This window comes from Xenopus laevis, chromosome 9_10S, assembly GCF_017654675.1.
Source record: "Xenopus laevis strain J_2021 chromosome 9_10S, Xenopus_laevis_v10.1, whole genome shotgun sequence".
NCBI lineage: Eukaryota > Metazoa > Chordata > Amphibia > Anura > Pipidae > Xenopus > Xenopus laevis.
Window position 1 is genome coordinate 60,698,829 of NC_054388.1, and position 19,994 is coordinate 60,718,822.

The 19,994-nt window shown below is 39.4% G+C and overlaps 1 protein-coding gene and 1 pseudogene across 1 annotated transcript in view; one reads left to right on the top strand and one right to left on the bottom strand.

Annotated features, from left to right (window-relative positions):
- Positions 1-19,994, top strand: part of kcnj3.S (potassium inwardly rectifying channel subfamily J member 3 S homeolog) — a 130,939-nt gene that overhangs the window by 44,562 nt on the left and 66,383 nt on the right. The window lies entirely within an intron of this gene.
- On the bottom strand, positions 11,970-16,090 carry LOC108702959 (annotated as a pseudogene).

The window sequence follows — 19,994 nt, forward strand, 5'->3', positions numbered from 1 at the left end:
CTGCTCACTAGGTATTCCTAGCTATTCTGATCAACACATATGTACTGCAAATAAGTACATTCTGCTAAACATTTTGCTCCTGAATTGGAAACCCTATATGTAAAGCTGTAATATTCAATTATTCTGTAAACTGGTGGTATTTACCCTGACTTTGCTGCCAGTGTGTCTTTGGCAATATTCCCTGTATACTAGAAATCAAATCAGGCTCCACCCATTTCTTACATTCATGGTCCTGGTTGACATCCTGTGCAATGAGAAGTCATCAATCCTAGTCCTTGATTGCACAGAGACTTTTTTGTTTGATAGCTCTACTTGCCTGCAGAGGCAATCCGAATTGTTTCCTGTATCCAGCATTTGGAACATTTTCTTATGTGATATTCTTTTCCTTTATAAGATGGGAGGAATTCATTTGAGCATCATTTGTAGTGTCTTTCTTTTGAAAAACTTTTCCTAAGAATAACCTTTTATGCACACTTCTAAACATAACATTGAATAAGCTCTCACAGAGAATACTGTACTGAAAATGATAACCCACCATGGTTTCACCCTGACATACATGCTTTTGACTGCATTTTTGAATATAGGACTGTGAAATTCTCTGGTTTATACAAAGTGCTCTTGTGATCGAGTCATCCATCAACTCTGGTGCAAGCTTTTTTAGCCTTTTAATTCTGGCACATGACTTGTTAAGCAATCAAAGAACCAAATGTATTTTCCACTATCCATCATCTACAGAAGGTGTTAGAAGGTAGTCATATTTTTAGTAATTTCTCTGTTTTTGAATAAGATCTTATACTTGTATGAATTAAATGTAATGATGTTTTGGAAGATGAATCCTGTCTCTAGGGTTCAATTATGACTCTGGAATGCACCATTGGAGGAGTCCTTAGGGGTGTTCCCCGTAATGCTCATTCTAGGAGCACTTGCACAGTATCTGCCTCTACAATGGCTTTCTAGCAATAATACAACACAATTTTTTTTCTACAATGAATGAATGAAGTTTTTTCCAAAAATAATAGGCTAGCCCAGGTTTTGTTTTTCATGAAAAAAACCTATGCAAAAAAATACAAGCAAGATCAAAATCTTTCTTGCAAATTATTACTTCATATTGCCCAAACCAGAGGTTGAATGGTTCATAAATCTGTCCCCATGTTGCATATATTTTAGTGAAATACCTTAATTAAACATTTTGTAATAAAACTTAACAGTTAGTGCAGCAATTAAAACGTTGTGCTGTCATAGCCATTAGTAGCGCAAAGATTATATTAAATAACACAATTTTGAAAAAAGGCAAGTGAGTGTAGGGTGGTTAAGCAATTCTGTAAAATGCATTATTTTTAGGCAATTTGTCCTTTCTACTTCCATTTTCAATAATAACAGTTTGTTGAACTCCCCCTTGGTGATAGTAAGGAATATTACAAAGATAAATACATATGCTCTGTGTAACACATTGCTTGGCCGCCGTGCAAACAAAAGCCTTCTATTTGTTCAAATCATTGCTACTACCAATTGAGATACTGCACATAAACATACCATCATTTCCAAAGGTGGGTTTCTTTTGCAAAGAAGAATATTCTATGACTAGGCTGAAAAAAATGAAATTATTTTCTTTTTGTATATGTCTATTACAGTTATCTGTAAACATCGTACATACCATTGTGTAAAGTCTGCATTAAGCTAAATCATTCTTCATTGTCCACCTGCAAACTCAGAATGAACAATATTTCTATAGGAATCACATGTATAATGATGGGAATAGTATTTACAAACAAAAATGGCTGCATTTTCATTTATAAAAAGTGATATACAGTAAATAATAATAAATAATAATGATAAATAATAATAAATAATAATAATGATGCATTTACTAAAGAGCAGCTGTCTATAACTAAACACAATACAGGTATCCAGTCCTTTGGAACACTCAACCTATGCCATAAAATGCACTAAAGTCCAAGTCTCCAGAACTCATCTCAGTATTTTGACAGTAAGGGGCCGATTCATCAAGAGTCGAATATCGAGGGTTAATTAACCCTCGATATTCGACTGGGAACTAAAATCGTTCGACTTCGAATATCGAAGTCGAACGGTTTTGCGCAAATCCTGCGATCGATCGATCGAAGGATTTTTCGTTCGATCGAACGATTAAATCCTTCGAATCGAACGATTCGAAGGATTTTAATCCAACGATCGAAGGAAAATCCTTCGATCAAAAAAATCACAGGCAAGCCTATGGGGACCTTCCCCATAGGCTAACATTGACTTCGGTAGGTTTTATCTACCGAAGTAGGTGGTCGAAGTATTTTTTAAAGAGACAGTACTTCGATTATCGAATGGTCGAATAGTCGAACGATTTTTACTTCGAATCGTTCGAATCGTTCGAATTCGATCGAATTTAACCAATTCGATGGTCGAAGTACCCAAAAAATACTTCGAAATTCGAAGTTTTTTACATTTGAATTCTTCACTCGAATTTTGTAAATCTGCCCCTAAATGTCAGCACACTGTTGATTCTCTTCAAAGAAGATTCAGAAATTATTCTAAAACATATGATTATATATCTCTTACATGTGCTAATATCAACCTTCCTGCTGTCCTAGGCTGCTGCCCATTGCCTCTTACTTCCCCTTATCCTTTTTGCAGGCTACTTCCTTTTGTTATATAATTTCTCCACCTTTTTTGCCATACACTCATTGATAGGCACATTTCTTTTTTTAATGACCCTCTGATGACTTCTGCATCCATAGCAACTGTTTCTAACTTTGTATTGAAGTTTTCATTTCCATGAGCTCTCTATTGTGTTGATTATTTTAAAGTATATAAATATCTACCTAGTATTCCTCTTACTTATAAATAGAAGCAGTAACAGTTGTAATGTAGTGTGGGTGTCAGGAAAGAGTAGGTTCAGTGCTCACATAGGAAAAAAGTGGAAAACAAAGGAAAATGACAAAGACTTTTTTCTGCTACTCTGATCTTATGGACGTTGGCTTGATGTACATAAATGACGATAACCACGCGACAATTTTAATGTACGCGTCAATTTGATGTGAACCGATATTTTGAAGAGCTGATTTATCGTCAGCAAATTGTTGGCGCAGTTTTGCAAATTCATTGCAAATTTGTGTCTGGCAAATTTATTCGCCCATCACTACTTTCTAATCATAGTCACATATTGGGGGCACATTGAATATTTGGTCTCATGCTGCACTTAAATAATAATCCCACAGTCCTACTGCAACACAGTTTAATTTGCATGTTTCCTCATAAAACCTCAAACTACATGTTGGGTGCATCCATCAACTGCATTCTTACTTTCCTACATTGTCTTGCAATGAAAGAAATGCTTTAAGCCATAACATTTAAATACAGTAAGTCTTTATTCTCCTGCTAATAAGTTATCAAAATAATAAATCACTTTCCCAAACCAATTAAAAATACCTAGATTAAAGATTCCAATTCATTAATTGTAACTCTATTATGGGACATGCTCATGAGTCACAAAATACATTTGTCCTATTTGACTCTGATTTGATTAATAAATGTATCATTTTATTCATGATTAATATATATTAATTCAACTTTGATGTAACTTTTAGTGTGATGTAGAGAGTGATATTCTGAGACAATTTGCCATTGATTTTCATATTTTATTATTTTTGGCTATTGAGTTATTTAGCTTTTTATTCAGAAGCTCTCCAGTGGGCAGTTTCAGCAATCTGGTTATTAGGATCCACATGACCCTAGCAACAATGCATTGATTTGACTAAGAGACTGGAATGTGTATAGGAGAGGCTTGAATACAAAAATGAGTAGTGATGGGCGAATTTGGGGTGTTTCGCTTCGCAGAAAAATTCGTGAATTTCCCGCAAAATTCATGAAACGGTGGAAAACTTTCACTGGCGAATTTCAGCGGCATTTTCACACCTGTCGCGAATTCGCACCTGTCTAATAAATTCGCCAATCACTAAAGTATCAATAACAATACCATTGTAGCCTTACAGAGCATTTATTTTTAGATGGTATCCAGATGGTATCCAGTGACCTCATTTGAAAGCTGAAAAGAGTCAGGAGACTCACTAAACACACTTAGGGGCATATTTATGAAGGGTCGAATATCAAATTGAAAAAATTTCGAAATTCAAATTCAAAAAGACCAACCTAAATTGTCGAAGTTTTTTGTGGTTGAATATGTCCGTTTTCCATCGAATAGGTCCGTATTCGTTCGAATTTGAATCGTATGAATCGAATTAATATCATATTTGATCCCCCCAAGAAAACTTTGATTTTTCAAAGTCCACCAATTGACTCCAAATAGGTTCTAGGAGGTCCCCATAGGCTAAAACAGCAATTTGGCAGGTTTTAGATGGCGAATGGTTGAAATCGAATTTTTAAAGAGGCAGTACATGATAATTTCGATATTCAAATTTTTACATTTTTTTTAAAATTCAAATCAAATTTGGACTATTCCCTAGTCGAAGTACACAAAGAATAGCTCAAAATTTGAATTTTTTTCATTCGAAAATTCACCTCAACCTTTGATAAATCTGCCCCTAAAAGTTAACTTAAAGGTAAAGCACACCATTAAGAAACGTGTATAAAATGTAGAATTTTCGAAATGTATAAATTAAATGAAGTCGCTAGATCTAGGATATTAGTATCTACAGTTATAGGACCTGTTATCCAGTAATTTGGGTTTCCATACCTTAAGTCTACTAAAAAAATTATTTAAACATTAATTAAACCCTATAGGCTTGTTTTGTACCCAATAAGGATTAATTATATTTTAGTTGGGATTAAGTACAATTATTACAGAGGAAAAGGAAATTGTTTTCAAAAATGTTAATTATTGGATTAAAATGGAGTCTATGGGAGATGGCCTTCCCATAATTCAGAGCTTTCTGGATAACAGGTTGCAGGTAACGGATCCCATACCTATATTACTCTGAAACCCATTATATATACAGTATACAGGTATGGCATCCATTATCCAAATTATGGGAAGGTAGAATTCAAATTTGTAAAAAAAATATTTCCTGTTTCTCTGAACTACTAAACGCTACCTCATACTTGTTTTATGTCATGAAACTCCTCAGTGACTTATAATATCCATGTATTTTACAATTGGGGGTACTTTATCCACTATATACTGTATATTAATGGGTAAATAGTTCACCTGCAGTGAGATACATTTTCAGTAAATGTCCCACACTTGTTCACACCCCTTTTTCTTTTTAATTATTTTGTATCATTAAACTTGGTGGATGAATATGCACCAGAATCTCAGTGGTGGTTAGGTAAGTGTTAAGAATGTTCCGTTCATTCTGTGCAACACAATGGTTAGGGTAATCCTAATAGAAGGGTGCCTACAATGCTGGGTACTTTCCCAGTATCATATAACAACTGTTCATATTTTAATTGTAGGGGTTTGCAGGGCAGGGTGCAAAGTACCGAAAATGGATGGGAACTGCCATGTTTTGTTGCAGTTTGCACCCTGCTCTGCAAAAAAAAAAAAGAATTGCTGCAGGTCTCAGTGCTCAAAAGTAGTAATGGGTGAATTTATTTGCCAGGAGCGAATTTGCGGCGAATTTGCAGTGAAAATTCACTAGCGAAAATTCGCCAGCATCATGACACTGTCGACGGTTTCTGTGCCGGCAACAATTTAGACGCCGGCGATGATAAACGGATGCCCATTTACTTTAATGGGCGCCGGTGTCAACTTTGATGCTGGCGCCGGCAAATTTTTGCCAGTGTCAAAATCGCCATTTCGGGAATTTTTCGCCAGTTTCGCGAAATTTGCGAAATTCATGGCGAATCGAAACGGGACAAATTCGCCCATCACTGCTCAAAAGTAGAGAGCAGAGATGTGCATTCAAATTCAGCAACACTCTATTCATAAGCAGTGGACTAAGAGAGGCACATAAGCATCCCCCTAATGCCTTTACCCATCCCCTAACTTGAATATAATTCAAAGAGTGCCGGTGGGCACAGGCTGCAATGGAGAACTGTAATTACCACAGGAAAACCTGTGAAAAATACTGGGAGAAATCTTATGTATAAAAAGTGATGCTCATTGCCCTGTGTAGGAAACCGTAGCAGTCATTGCTTTCTAATTGTGACATCTTGTATACAGGCTTCATGTAAGATCAGCCTTGGATATCTCCCTAATTCTAATTCTAGTTGTCTGTCAGCACTGTGAGCAGACCTTTAATAGTTGCCGATGCTGCCCGTGGCCTTTTGTAGCAAATAAACATCATGCTGATTTGAAAATATAAAAACTAGTGGACAATTTATTTTATTCCATTTTTTGCTGTGGAAAAAAAGGAAACACAAAGGAAAGAAACACTTAAGAAAGAACTCTTATGTACAGAAATCAATAACAGAAGCACACCTGCTGCTCCATGGAAATGACTTTGAGTACAAAAACTCACTATACAAATGCAAAACAAAGGGGAGGTGATTAAGGGGGATGAAACCAGATGAACAAATCTGTTAACCTTTTCAGTTTTTGGCAGCCAAGGATTTTTCTTTTGAACATAGTTATAACATCTTTAGGGTTCACTTGTATATATTGTACATTAATGTATTATGGTGGGTGAGGCTGATGGGACCACGTGCTGGTAATAAAGCAAGGCCTACAGTCCTGTTGGATGAGGACCATATCAACACTCCAGTGCGGACATCATCATACCAAAAGAGTGAAACCATAACGGGATTGATCTTTGGGAAAAACTACAATGTATAAAAAAGTGCAAGAATACTCCCTTAGTGCTCACTTACAGAGCACTTGCACTCCTGGGGATCACAGTTCTCTGAGCTGAGCACCGGATGATAAAATCAAGCACTTGCTGCAGAGATCAGTATAAGGAGGGCCAACCAAGTCCTTTCCATACCACAAGTAAGGGCCCATGATTTGGGATGCATCTCTTAACACAACCTACAGTAACTATGTAAATGACACACATTGGAGGGTAGGAGGGGGGTGCCTATGTGCCTATTCTCACCTGGAATCACTTGGATACTGTGGTGACAGTCACACTGGATTCAAAGTCTATGCCACAGGTCTCGGCACTCTGTAATAAAGCACAGAGGCCTGCATCTATTTGCACATGGTCATATGCAGTGTGCAAAATGCAAATATATTAGGGCAGCATTAATATTATAGCATGGGAGAATTGTACTGTCAGGTTCTGTAACAGGTTTTCTAAAATGTAGCTTTATTATTAAATAAGAATACTGTATTTTGGCCAATTCACACATATCACTGTTTAAGAAACTTTGACTAAATCATAGGTTTTCAATATTTATTTCTGGATATTTTCCTAGAAGCAAATCCGTGTGTGCTACCCTGGTGAGACAATAAAACATGCATTGCTTATAAACCTAAGGTCAGTTTTAAGAACCTATATCTTAGAACATCAGCAAAAAGATTGAGTACAAAATGTCACTGCTTTCTTTAGTGAGAGAAATAAACAACAGTTCTTTGAAACACACACTTGTAGGCTTATTGCAGGCAATGCTGTATTCATGCGGTCTATTCAGGTCTGTGCTCCATTTTTGACCGCAAACATGCTGGTAAAGTGCAGGTCAGGAAGCAATTGTGCAAAAAACATTGTAACTGTTCACTGTTTCATTTTTATTCTTTGCACTTTACACCATGCCATGTACCTTGCAAATGAGCCCTTATAAGAAATGCAGTTTGTAGTGCGATGTAATTTGAAAAAAATGCAATTCCTTTGGAAATACTGTGTTTGATTGGTTTCTGTGCTTCATATTCAGCAGCACACAGAATCTCAACATCTTATGTACTGGATGGGGCTCTTTTGCCTTGCCAGACATACTGTATGCACATTAAAGCCACACGCATTTGTCTAATATATATTTTTTTATCACCAGTGTCGAACTGGGGCACCTGGGGCCCACCAGAGAACTTGATCTGAAGGGCCCCTCCATTTAGTCAGGGAAGCCCGCAAGGGAAAATAAAGGACATATAAAGAACAAATGGCATTCAATACAATGATGCAGAAACTGATGTAAACGCGATAGAAATCTCAGATTAGATGGGGTAGGAACTGATGGGAAAGTGAAAATATATAGCTATATGTCTATACATACAGTATAGATATATAGAGATAGAGAGATATGTGCACATAGTACTCAATTTAATCAACTTGTACTTGATTAATTGATTAAAAATTCATGGTACACTTCATTTAAAATAAAAATATTAAAAACAAAATAAAAGTGAGCATTTCAATTATTTAATCAACTTTTAATTTATTTATTTTAAGCACTCCCATCCCAGTAAAATAATTCATTGCTTAACTAGGGGTAGAAAGATAGAGAGATGAAGCAACTGGAAAGGAGCATGGAGATGGGCAGTAAGATAAAAAAAAAGTGGGGCAGCAAACTTAGTGGGGAAGTTAAGAGACCATAGGACTTACATTTTTAAACTAAATTAAAGAAGTTGGTGGAGGGCACGCAGGGTTTTACAGTCCATGTGGGTAATGGGGATAATTAGGCCCACCCCTCCCCCTAGATCATTTGCTTACCAGCACTGTAGTAGGAGCCAAGCAGATCAAATCTTCCCTGGATAGCACTGGCAGAGGAGAAAATGAGAAGGCAGCAATATCAGACCACCAGCAGCCCAACTTGACCAGCGGATTGAAATTTAGCACAGGCAGATGCGGCCAGGATCTACCCATCGCACCAGTAGTAATTGTATCCACAGCCGATCCCTCCTTGACGCTCCTCTCTCTGATTCCCCCCCATGTGATGGACACCAGTCAGTAAGTGACATCATCCCGCACAGCTGAAACAAGCTCACCTTTCCAGAGCAAAATACGAAGATAAGAGCAGTGTTGCCAGGCGGAGTAGTGTAGCAGCAGCGGGGCCCACTAGTTACAGCGTGTGAAGCCCATAGTTATCGGAGCGGACAATCTAAGCAAAAAACCGGAGCATAGCGCACAATTCAAGTCTGATCACTGGCAAAAAAAATAGGGTGTGGTCTTGGGGGCCCACCGGGATTTTTCCCAGTGTCCCGGTGGGCCAGTCCGACACTGTTTATTACCGCATATCTCGGTTTGTTATTAACAACGTTCAGCACTTTAATTTGACTTCCCATATCTCGCCCGTTTTTGACGCCGGCGAATTTTTGCCGCGAATTTTCGCGGGCGTTTCGCGAATTTATTCGCTGGCGGCGAATCACTCAAATTCACCTCAAATTCGCCCATCACTATTGCTGAGGTGCAGGGGAGGCATATTAGTGTCCACCCTCCTGCCCATACACATCCCCTTACTTAACCCATAACCCAAACCTAAGCAGTGGTAATGGGCACAGACCACAACTGGGCCCTGTATTTGCTGCCATCCCATTTGGGTGCCATTTTGTGCCTTTTAAATTACCTCTTTGGTGAATTTCCCTGTGTATAATAAATAAAGAACTTACATTGTAATGAAAACACTATTTCATTATTTAGATGGAACAAACAATATTGATATGCCATAATATACACACAGCACATCATGCATGGTAAAGAAAAATATGATGTGTACGATGATGTGATTAGTTTGAAGCAATGAGACTCCTTTAATTTTACCACGATTATATCTGAAGTGTAACCTCTTCTGCTGAGTAACTAATGCCAGCTCTGACCAATGCATTCACTCTGGTGCAGCAAATCCAAGAATGTCACATTAACAGGACACAAGAAGACATGGGCTGCTTTAGGCTGTATAATGTCTTTATTTAACCACCATATGCTTGAAATATCAAGCTTCTGAACCTCTCCGGGTAGCCCTCTAGGCAGAAAAGCCCTGTCTTTTTCCAAAGCTTGTATTTTCAAACATATACTGGTGCTCATGAAAAAGCCATCATTCAACCTACAGCTTTCCACTCAGGCTCATCACTGCTATAAACCATATTCTCACAAAATATACTGTATATTTTAGGGTCGTGCATACCTTAATTTTGTCTAATGCCATCATACAATTATTTTTTTCTATTGTCACCAGGAGATCTTATTTACTGGGAAACACACATTACCACTGCGGCATATTTAAGACCATTTTTCAACATTTGTTAGTCCATGTGCAAATACTGTATGTGATATCTCACTCCGTGATAATGCAGCATGAGTCGAAATAACAGTTTCCATGGTAATTAAAGGCAGCTCAGAGTGTAGAATCATAAAATAATCAATATTAATAAGATGACTCTTGGTTGCGTTATATTTTAATTCACATCATTTCGTTTAGATGCGATTTAAAGAGAAAATGCATAGTTCAGGAGATGTGTCATATTCATCCATTATTATACAACTAAATGAGCTGTATTCTCCTCAAGGCGATTTAAAGGAGTCCAGAGGGTTTGAAGCAAAAGAAGATGTTGGAGACTTAATTAAAGGGGATCATCACTTTTAGATAAAAATGAAGCATATGTTGTAGGAGGCATCAGAAAATAGTTATGCATCTATTATCTATTAATGTTTGGTCTCTTGAGGCACTGATCCTGATAAACTGTGATTCCTTGATAGACATTAGCTGGTGCCATAGATGATAACTGACTGCACCCATTTAATATAAAAGAATAGCCCTACTGCAAATCTAGGGGAGGTAGGATACTAGTAGAGCCCTGTAATCAGTGCCAGTGCTTTGGTGGCCACTGGGGGGGACCCAAAAATGTATATGGGGGCCCAAAGATTTCTGATTTCAGTCCTAATAATTATAGTTCTTGCCTTGCATATTAGTTGGTAAAAACTTCTCTTTGGCACTCCAACTTGTATTTGTAGATGTTCTGGGCTAAATATTTTCACATCAAACTATGTGAGTGTTTTTAATTCTCTTAGTGTGGTGGCACACTAGATTCTTTGTTGGTTGGGGGAAATATCTGTGGGAGGCATAGGGCCTCAAAATAGGACGGGATCAATGCACTAAACATATCAATTGCTTAATCGTGCCAAATCACCTTGGAACAGACTTTCTTTCCCAGGCTTTAGATAATTAATTTTTAAATCTAGGACTGGGTCTGTATCCACTTTTTTTGTTTTTCTGATATTTCTCATAGAAGCTAATTAGATGTCTCAAGTTAGCACAAAGAGACAAACTCTGAATCAATATGTTTCTGTGATGACTTAACAGTTCTACTATATACAGCAGATGGGCTGGCACCTAACTGTGTCTATCTAGTATATAATTCTGCCAAATTCTGCCACACCTGTGTCTATCTCCTGCTTATCTTCTGGCTTCTTCTCCTCAAGGCCATTCATGACTGTGGAATGCCAGAGGAATTGCTGTCGATATACTTTTTTTTTATTTATGTCACCCAAAACACCTGATCATTCTTATTCTTATTATCTTCGGATAATCCTGACAGCATCAAGTTTGATCAATTGCAAATGGTCTAATAACATTAACAGTATAATGTAGTCTAGGATATTATCATTTGAACAAAACAGCCAAATAATAATATATAACATAGTATAATGTGATATCTTGATCCCCGCTATCACTAATTACTGTGTGTTGTCCTTCCTGAATTCCACATGCCATTTTCAACTGATCAGTCACCAGTACTCCAACGTTTTGTTATTAACACATAACTGACACCATGGGATCCCATGTCTGAGTGGGCACAATATTCACTGTCCATACAGCTAACCAAAGCTCCACCCTTCATCCCACTGTTTTGCAGAAACACAACCAGCTCTGAAACATAGCCTATTTAAGTCAACCCTCAATCTCCACCCTTAGTACCATTTAATCCTAGTCATTTTGATCAACTCACCTTTCCTTTTTATAATTTCTGCCATTACCCCATCAGCATCTTCAGTAACAGGGAGGGTGGGCCTACCCTGGTCCTGCTGCCCCAACATCCAGGTAGAACAAGATTGTGGGACCAATCTTCCACCCTTTAAAAATCCACCTCTGCTGTCCTGTGCCCCTTATACACCTTTTAAATATTTATAGCAACATTTTACACATTTATACAAAAGGTTACAGTAACAGTGAACTGATGCAGCAAGTCCTTTATAGAAAACATCCAGCAGCTTTCTTAACCAGTCTGGAAATTCATTCCCATCTTTGGCCATCAATAATTCAGAATGGATAGACCCTTATTTTGAGGCGTTTCCTTGTGTCCTTTCTTCACATTCAACATCTTGCAGCTCTATTATTTCTACTTTAGAGTCCCTTCTTTCATAGCGTACATTAATAGGCACATGAGGGTCCTCAAAATGTCCATGGTCATTTTCGTGGTAGACACTGTAAAAGGGATAGCTACCATAGGAACTGTGGCTGCACACAGAAGGGTGCACAGCAACAGTAACTGAAGCAGAGGCAGTCACAGTAGTAATAGGTTGGCCATACGCAGGTACTGAAGCACCTCCTGGAGCAAAGGCAGTTTTTTGTATGTTATGGGAGTGGGATCTGTGCCCTGACCTGTCCCTGGTACTAGGACCAGCATGCTCTTCAGTAAAAGATGCAAATGCATCTCTGTGAGGTCTGTATGGAGGTGGGCGTGATCCTTCTGTTGAATCCCATCTCTGATTTCTATTGGAACACCATTGTTGTTGAGTTCTGGCTTCTTTGTTGGGTGGTGTGCTTTGATTTGGTGGATTATGCCTACTGTTTTGCTGTACAACAGTGGGCCGCGGAAAGACTGCTGCAGAACACTGCTGAGAATTATATTGGTGGAACTCTTTACTGATTCCCGATACAGAGGTTTGAGAACTATATTCGGAATCTGAGTAATCTGACCCATTTAGTGTCGGTCTAGGATGCCCAGGGAACCTTACAATATTTGGTGGTGGGTCTTGAGAAACCTCAAGCCTATCTCCGCCATTAGTTGGAGAGACTTAGAGACCTCAGGATAAGGCTCAAAGAAAGACAGAAGTACAGGAAGTAGCACCAACCCGTTTAGTACACCCAAAAGAGTTAGAATTGCCAGGACAGCAAAAAAGTACCTGACAATAAAGTCGAATTCTGATCCAGCAAGTATCAGAACGCCTAATAAAGTAGACACAGCCCCATCCAGGACAGGTGCTCCAAAGCAAGAACAGCTCTGCGATTCTTGTCTCCGATAGCATTGAGGAATGCCAAAGCAACATGAACAGTGAATTCCACTCCAGTTCCAACTGAGGCGATCAAGATAACTACAGGCACTGCACTCAGCTTAATACCTATTAGTCCCATCATGCCAAACAGTTCCACTGTCATAAGGGCTAACACCATGACAATGATTCCAGCAGTCCAAGGGTTCAGGAGAAAGAGCGCACACACCAGAAAGGTACAGGCCAGAACCACACTGATGGACAACAGCAGCCAGTGACGGAGACTAATGTATAGCTCCCAGAACAGGAAAGGGTAGCCGTTTGGGTAGCTCGACACCCCAAGGCTTGTGTAGTTGTTACAGATTGCCCTCACTTTTTCTATAGCCTCCACAAAGTCGGATGTTTCCCGCAGACCATTGAGGTAGAATGGAAACTGGACATATTCTATTGGTTCAGCTGCACGAATTGTCCTGGTCTCAGGCCTATCGACTGCTTTGTCGTGGAGCCACTCAGGAGGGTGTGGGCGGATGTTGGCCTGGGAAGCAGCGTAGGCTACAGGGTCATTACTCACCCAGGCTGTTAAATAGATGTAGAAAGCATTTGGCTGAATAATCCCATCTGCGTCCACCAACTGCTGTTTAGTCAGCTGGTTGAGGTTAATGGGTTTATCAGAATTGCCTGTCTGTATCAGGAGCTTGTAAGCAAGGACAGCATCATCAGAAGCATTTCTATAATCATTACGTGTAATTTTTCCAGCCTCCCATTCATGGTCAAATGTATCTTGCAGTCCTTGCAGCCAGCCCCGAAAGTAATGCAGCCACATCTTAGGCAGCTGTTTGTTACCCTCCAGCAGCACATATCTCACACCAACAAAGCTTTTGTGAAGTTCATAAAGCAAACGCTGGGTTCGAGGATAGTCTGCTTTCTGTGTAACCACATACATGGTAAAATGAAAAGTACTTGAACTGTGTCGCAATAAAGTCATATTCCCTGGTCTCCCTTGGTACAATGTCCGTCAAATCAAGGCCATCTCACACTCGTGTAGTTCCATAAAGGCTGACACTAAGCAAGGCTAAGATACCCAATATGACAGCAACTTTAGTTTTTGGTTTTAACAGGAATGGGGCGTAGTCCACTTTGAATCTGGTGTGCACTGCATAGAGCCCCCATGTACAGAGAACGGAGAAATCAGGTCTCTAGTGGAACTGGTGCTCTCTGGAGTCTGACCGCTTACATCCTGAGGGGTTGATGCTGCTGGCTGCATAGATATTTCAGACCGAGGTTGTGCTGTGGTGTAATACAACTGTGTTCGTGGATCATATTCGGTACGAAGCTGGACTGTCGACTGCATTGTGATTAGTGTTTCATGTGCAAGGCTGTGACTGCTGTAGGTTGGGGGCAGGCTGTAGCATGTATTGTCATTATTGTCTGTATAGGCCTGGGGCTCAATCTGAATCACTCTGCTCACGCAAGGACTGCTGAAGCAACAGAAGATATCAAGTCTGCGGACTTCCCTGCGATAGAGGTCCATGCTAAGTATAGCAGGAAATATCAGCAGGACCATGGCAAAATTAAACACCACAACAACAGCAGCTTGGAGGGAAAATGCCCACAATGCAGGAATAGGTATCAAGGCAGCCATGAAGAAAGCAGTCACATTGCTAATAGATGTAAGGGCTACGCTTGCTCCTGTGCACTTTAGACACTCACCAGTCCTGTCCTCAAATGGAATTCTTTTATTCTGCCCGGTTTCACTAAAAGCATGTGCCAAAAGGAAGACATCATCTACACCAAACCCAAGAGCGAGAAAAGTCAAAACCTGAGTCGTTGCTGCATTAAAGGAAATTCCAATCAATGAACATAGACCCAATCCAGCAGCCACTGAAAGCGCAACCAGCAAGACTCCTGCTAGCCCCACAGCACCCTGGGACTTGGCACAGTCCCACCTCAGCATGGTTAAACAGGCATAGGCAAGCATCAGCAGATAGCCACTTGCAACTCTGATAACGCTCACATCTGAGAATGACTTGAGAATATCATCCAGTGTAGTTGTAGTAAAAGGGATAACTTTCTGTGAGGAGTTTTGTGGGACACTTTGGTGTACAACCTGAACATAGGTCCTCTGCCAGGCCTCCAAGATTTCAGCTGCTTTGTCTTCATTCCAATTCATGTGGGAAACTACTTCATGACCCTTGAAGTGCTCATACATTTGTTTGGGGGTCATCAGTTGAAACATGGTCTGCAAAGCCAGGGCACTGACAATTTGACCGCTAGCATTCTTCACCGTGCCACCAATGATCAGTTCCTCTTGCCAGTGCATATATTTTTTTGACAGTCCATAGCATCCACCACTTAGAATAAGGGATACGTCTACAGGTTTGGTTGAATTTTAGTTGGGTGCAGTGTATGGACAATTCTTATCCGATGGGTTCAAACAAGGTCTGTCCATATAACTGTGGCCTACTTCTGCCTTGTTTATCTTTTCCTCCCAGATGTCTATATGAAGTTTTCCTTTCTTTAACTCTTCCAGCAACTCCAAAGGGTCAAAGTTTGTCCATTGCAAAATGTCTTTACCTTGTAGATATGCCATTCCAGACTGAAGCTTTGCACCTTCCCAAAAGCAATCCAGTGGTGTGATGATTAGACATGGATACATTGAATCTATAATCTGGCTCACGTACACTGCTTCTGTAATAAATTCACCTGATTTAAAGCATTATTCTTCCAATTTCCAATGTTTGTTGTACATGTAGACTTGCACCTTGGTGGCTTCAAGTGCAGAGTGCAGATGTTGCAGGAGAGCTTCTGTTGTCAGGACATTAGCACAATCTTCAAGAGGAGTCTGAATCATAAGCTGTGGATGAAACATAGCCTCCTCCCCTATCTTCTGGCTGGTATAATCTAATTCATGGCTTTCTCTTCTACCAATTTCAACCCACAGCTCTTCCATATTGGTCTCTAAATTAGCTGCTCTTAATCCCACAGTGAAAGCACCAAATATTAAAAGGCCCACAACCAGAAATTTTCCGCAGTTTTTTTTGTATGTAACAACCAAGTTTAAACAACCCTTACAACCTGTTCTAACTCTGTCAATGGCTGCCTAGTACTTTGACCTCCACATAATGCCCCCCCTACACCCTACCCATTTTGTCTAATATATATGATGTTGCACTCGCATGTAGTATATCTATGGTGACTTTGCTCAGACAATGAAAGTAGAACATTTAAATCACTGTATATTTTGTTATTGCTTGAGTATATTGTATTATTTGGATAGACTGCTACAATTTCCCATTTTGTATACTTTCAGCCACAAATCCATGATGTTTTAGTTCTCCTTCCTTCTCTGCTTAAATATTACCGGTAGCTTTCTCCATCCATATCAGCAACTGTCTGTGTGCAACTCCTGCTAGAGCTGAGCCAGTGCTTATACAAGCAAACTTGATGTTTATTGAAAAAAAAATCCCTTTAAGTGGGCACTGGCTTTGTAACTCTGCTCGCTGGCACCTCCATGACAGGAAATCTCTAACAGCTTGAATGCAATGAATAAGCAGATCTGCAAAAAAAAGGCAGTTCTTATGCGTATGATAATGTGATCTATAATATGAATCTTAACGTTGGCTTAGCTATTCAACACACTGATCAAAGCTGTTTAAATGGTCAATAGAAAAGTAACAAGGAAACCTTGGATAAAAGTCCCTGAGGATGAATATTTTTGCTGTGCTGCATCAGGAGCGAATGTGCATTTGTTCGGTGTGAGTGGAATGTGGAGCAGCATCTCGGTTATACAAGGAAATATATAACAGTGTTACTGATAAGTACTGGCAAGAGATCTGACACTTTGCAAGCTGAGCCTTAGAAGAGACATCTCATCCTTAATTTTTATTACAACAATATGTACTACTGTGTGAACAGCTCTCGCAGATAAATAAGAATTCCGTAGAAATTTACTGAAGAGTTTCAATCTTGCCTCAGCAAAGCTAAACTGAAGGAAGGAAGGCATTCTAACCCAGAGGGCCCCTAATGATCATAGATATATTGCAATGTTATGTTTGTCGTTAGTGGAAAATGTATAGATCAACTTTAGTTGCAGGCACACAACGTGCTCATTGGACTGGACTGGTTGATGAAAAGTCTTGAGATTCTCTTTCAACAAAGTGCACTACCTCCTTCCATAGCAACAGAAATAATATCAGTGAAAATTATGTTTAAAGGGTGAGATAATGTAGCTTATTCTTTGGGGTTTATGGCATAAGGTTTCTAATCCCATTCCAGGATAGGGATGTAGCGAACTGTTCGCCGGCGAACTAGTTCGCGCGAACTTCGACTGTTCGCGTCCGCCGCAAGTTCGCGAACGTCGCGCGACGTTCGCGTCAAAATCGTTCGACCATTCGACCGTTCGATCGCTAAAATCTAACGATTTTCGTTCGATTCGAACGAAAATCGTTCGATCGAACGATTAAAATCCTTCGATCGTTCGAATCGAACGATTTTCGGATGTTCGAAGTTCGCGAACAGTTCGCGAACTGTTCGCATTTTTTGCCGGTGTTCGCGAACGGCGTTCGCGAACACATACTCGGCGGTTCGCTACATCCCTATTCCAGGATTTAAATTCCAGGTGCATGTGCAGGATGCAAAAATTCAAGAAAGCAGACGGCACTTCTGAAACTGGGGTTTATTGGAGTACCTGCTGGTAACACCTGACGCGTTTCGGGAGTTATCCCTTAATCATGTGCAGGATGCCACCCTAAGATACACTGTGCGGTGTCTGCATGCTTTCATCCCAGGTCAGTCAGGGCCAGTCTTATCAACTACGATCTTGCTAACTGGTCGGCCATGGGGGGGGGCTCTGGTGCTGGGAGGAAAAATGGTGCCTTCCTCTCCCTCAGTTCAATGGTTGCAAATCTCCTTACTCTTTTGTTCTATTGCCCTCAGCATTTTATTGCACAGTTTGGGCGTCAGATAGTTCATGCCACTCTATGGTTCCCAGTCATTTTATGACACATTGTGGTCCCCAGGCACTTCAAGGCAAACACAGTAACAACCCCTCCCCCAAGCACAGCACAGATTTTAAAGAGATACTGACATCAGAAAATAACCTTTTTTTATATCCATCATAACATTATATTTTAATGCTATTTATAATTTTGCCATAAAAGTATTTGCCTGATGCTTTTACATTTCCTTTCTTACACCCATGTTCCTGTATGAGGGGACTGCCATATTTGTGCAGCAGTAGTCTGTTATCATTAGAAACTCTAACTGACAGAATGAGATGGGACAGTCAGGTTTATGAACTTTAAGTAATAATTTCTTACAAAAGCAGAACAATCAGCAAAAAACGATCAACGTGACCTATAGGTAACTTTTAACGTAGATTAATAATTTGAAAAGTGTCAATATCACTTTAACATAAGTGATCCTTAGGTATCTCTTCTACAGATGAGTGAGGTTGTGATGTATTTAATGTACAGAGTGCACCCCTGAGATGGGCCCTAATGCTGGGAGGTACAGTATGCCTCTGTGTATGCTCCCCATGGGCACAGGGCTTGATTGGGCCCAATAGCCTGAAGCTGCCCTGAGGACAATATGCAGCAATACAGCGAAGAATAGGAGTAGGGGTATGTGTTAAAGGAACCTGGAATTGAGGGGTGCTATTGGACATGGGGAGCAGTGTGCAAGACATAACAAATAAGGCTCTTTCTCAGGTGGTTAAATTGACCAGATGTTTTTGAAAACAACCACATTTTAAATAATGAATGTTTGCAGATATGTTTTTGTCTTATGTTTAGGATAAAAAAAGCAGTGAAAAACACACTTAGATCACATCCTATTAAAGTTTGTCTCATTCATCAAGCAGTAACTATGTCCTTGATCATCGGATGCAGTGGAATTAGTATCCTGTCCCTATGGAAACATATTGCCATTAATGCTCACCTTTTCCTTCCATTCTCTCTACACATGCACAGTACAGAATGTATTTTAGTTGCTGTGCCCTGCAGTCAGAGTTTCCTTTTCTCTATATTTGGTTTCCATAGATACTTCATCAAAGAAGGATCTTCCATTTAAATGATTTTTATGTTACTCAATTTGAAGCACTCAACTTGGCCCCTCACCCTTCTATTAAATAACCAAATGACTGGAAATGCAAATTAGTCTAAAATTATTATAGAGTGTGGTTTGTTTATGTCTAGTACTGTATCTTTCCTAGGTGTATAATCATCTAATGTAACAATTTCAATTAAAAAGTCCGACCAAACTAGACTGTACCTTATTTATTATTAAAAAAAACATGATTTTATTGGATTGGGTAAAAACTCGATTATTTCAGACTTTTTCCTGAAAAGTCAAATTTTTATAGATTTTTGCCCGAAATATTCGGATTTTTGGGATAATTCCAGAGCAGACCACAGAAACTCACAAAAAGGATAGGGACCTCTCCCATTTACTTATATACAACCTTGGCAGGTCTGAGGTAGAGTATTTTCAGAGTCTGACTTTTTCCATCATCAGGATATAATAAATCTCAAAAAATTTGAGTTTTTTTTCCACTAAAAATTGGTATTTTATAGTAAAAAAAAACTTGAGTAAAAAAAACTTGAGTTTTTGGCATTCGGGCATCATTAAATAACCCTGTAAATGTTACAAAGTAATATAATAGAGTAAGGTATGTTGGAAAAAAGAGGTCCAACCTCTGTAAAATACTGTACTGGCTGTATAGAAAATTATAATTTTATATGCCATTTGTGTCTGAGTCACTAGAGAACATCATGCAGAATATCTGGTTGTTGTTACAAACTTGGGCCCGACCAAAAGACAACACAAGATAAGCTGAAGACAGGAACACTGCCGTGCTGCTTGTATGTGATTGTTATGGGCTTCTAGAGCAGAACACTGGGATTATCATGCCTAGGGATCCTCACGCTCCTGGAAATTTCCACACCAGGT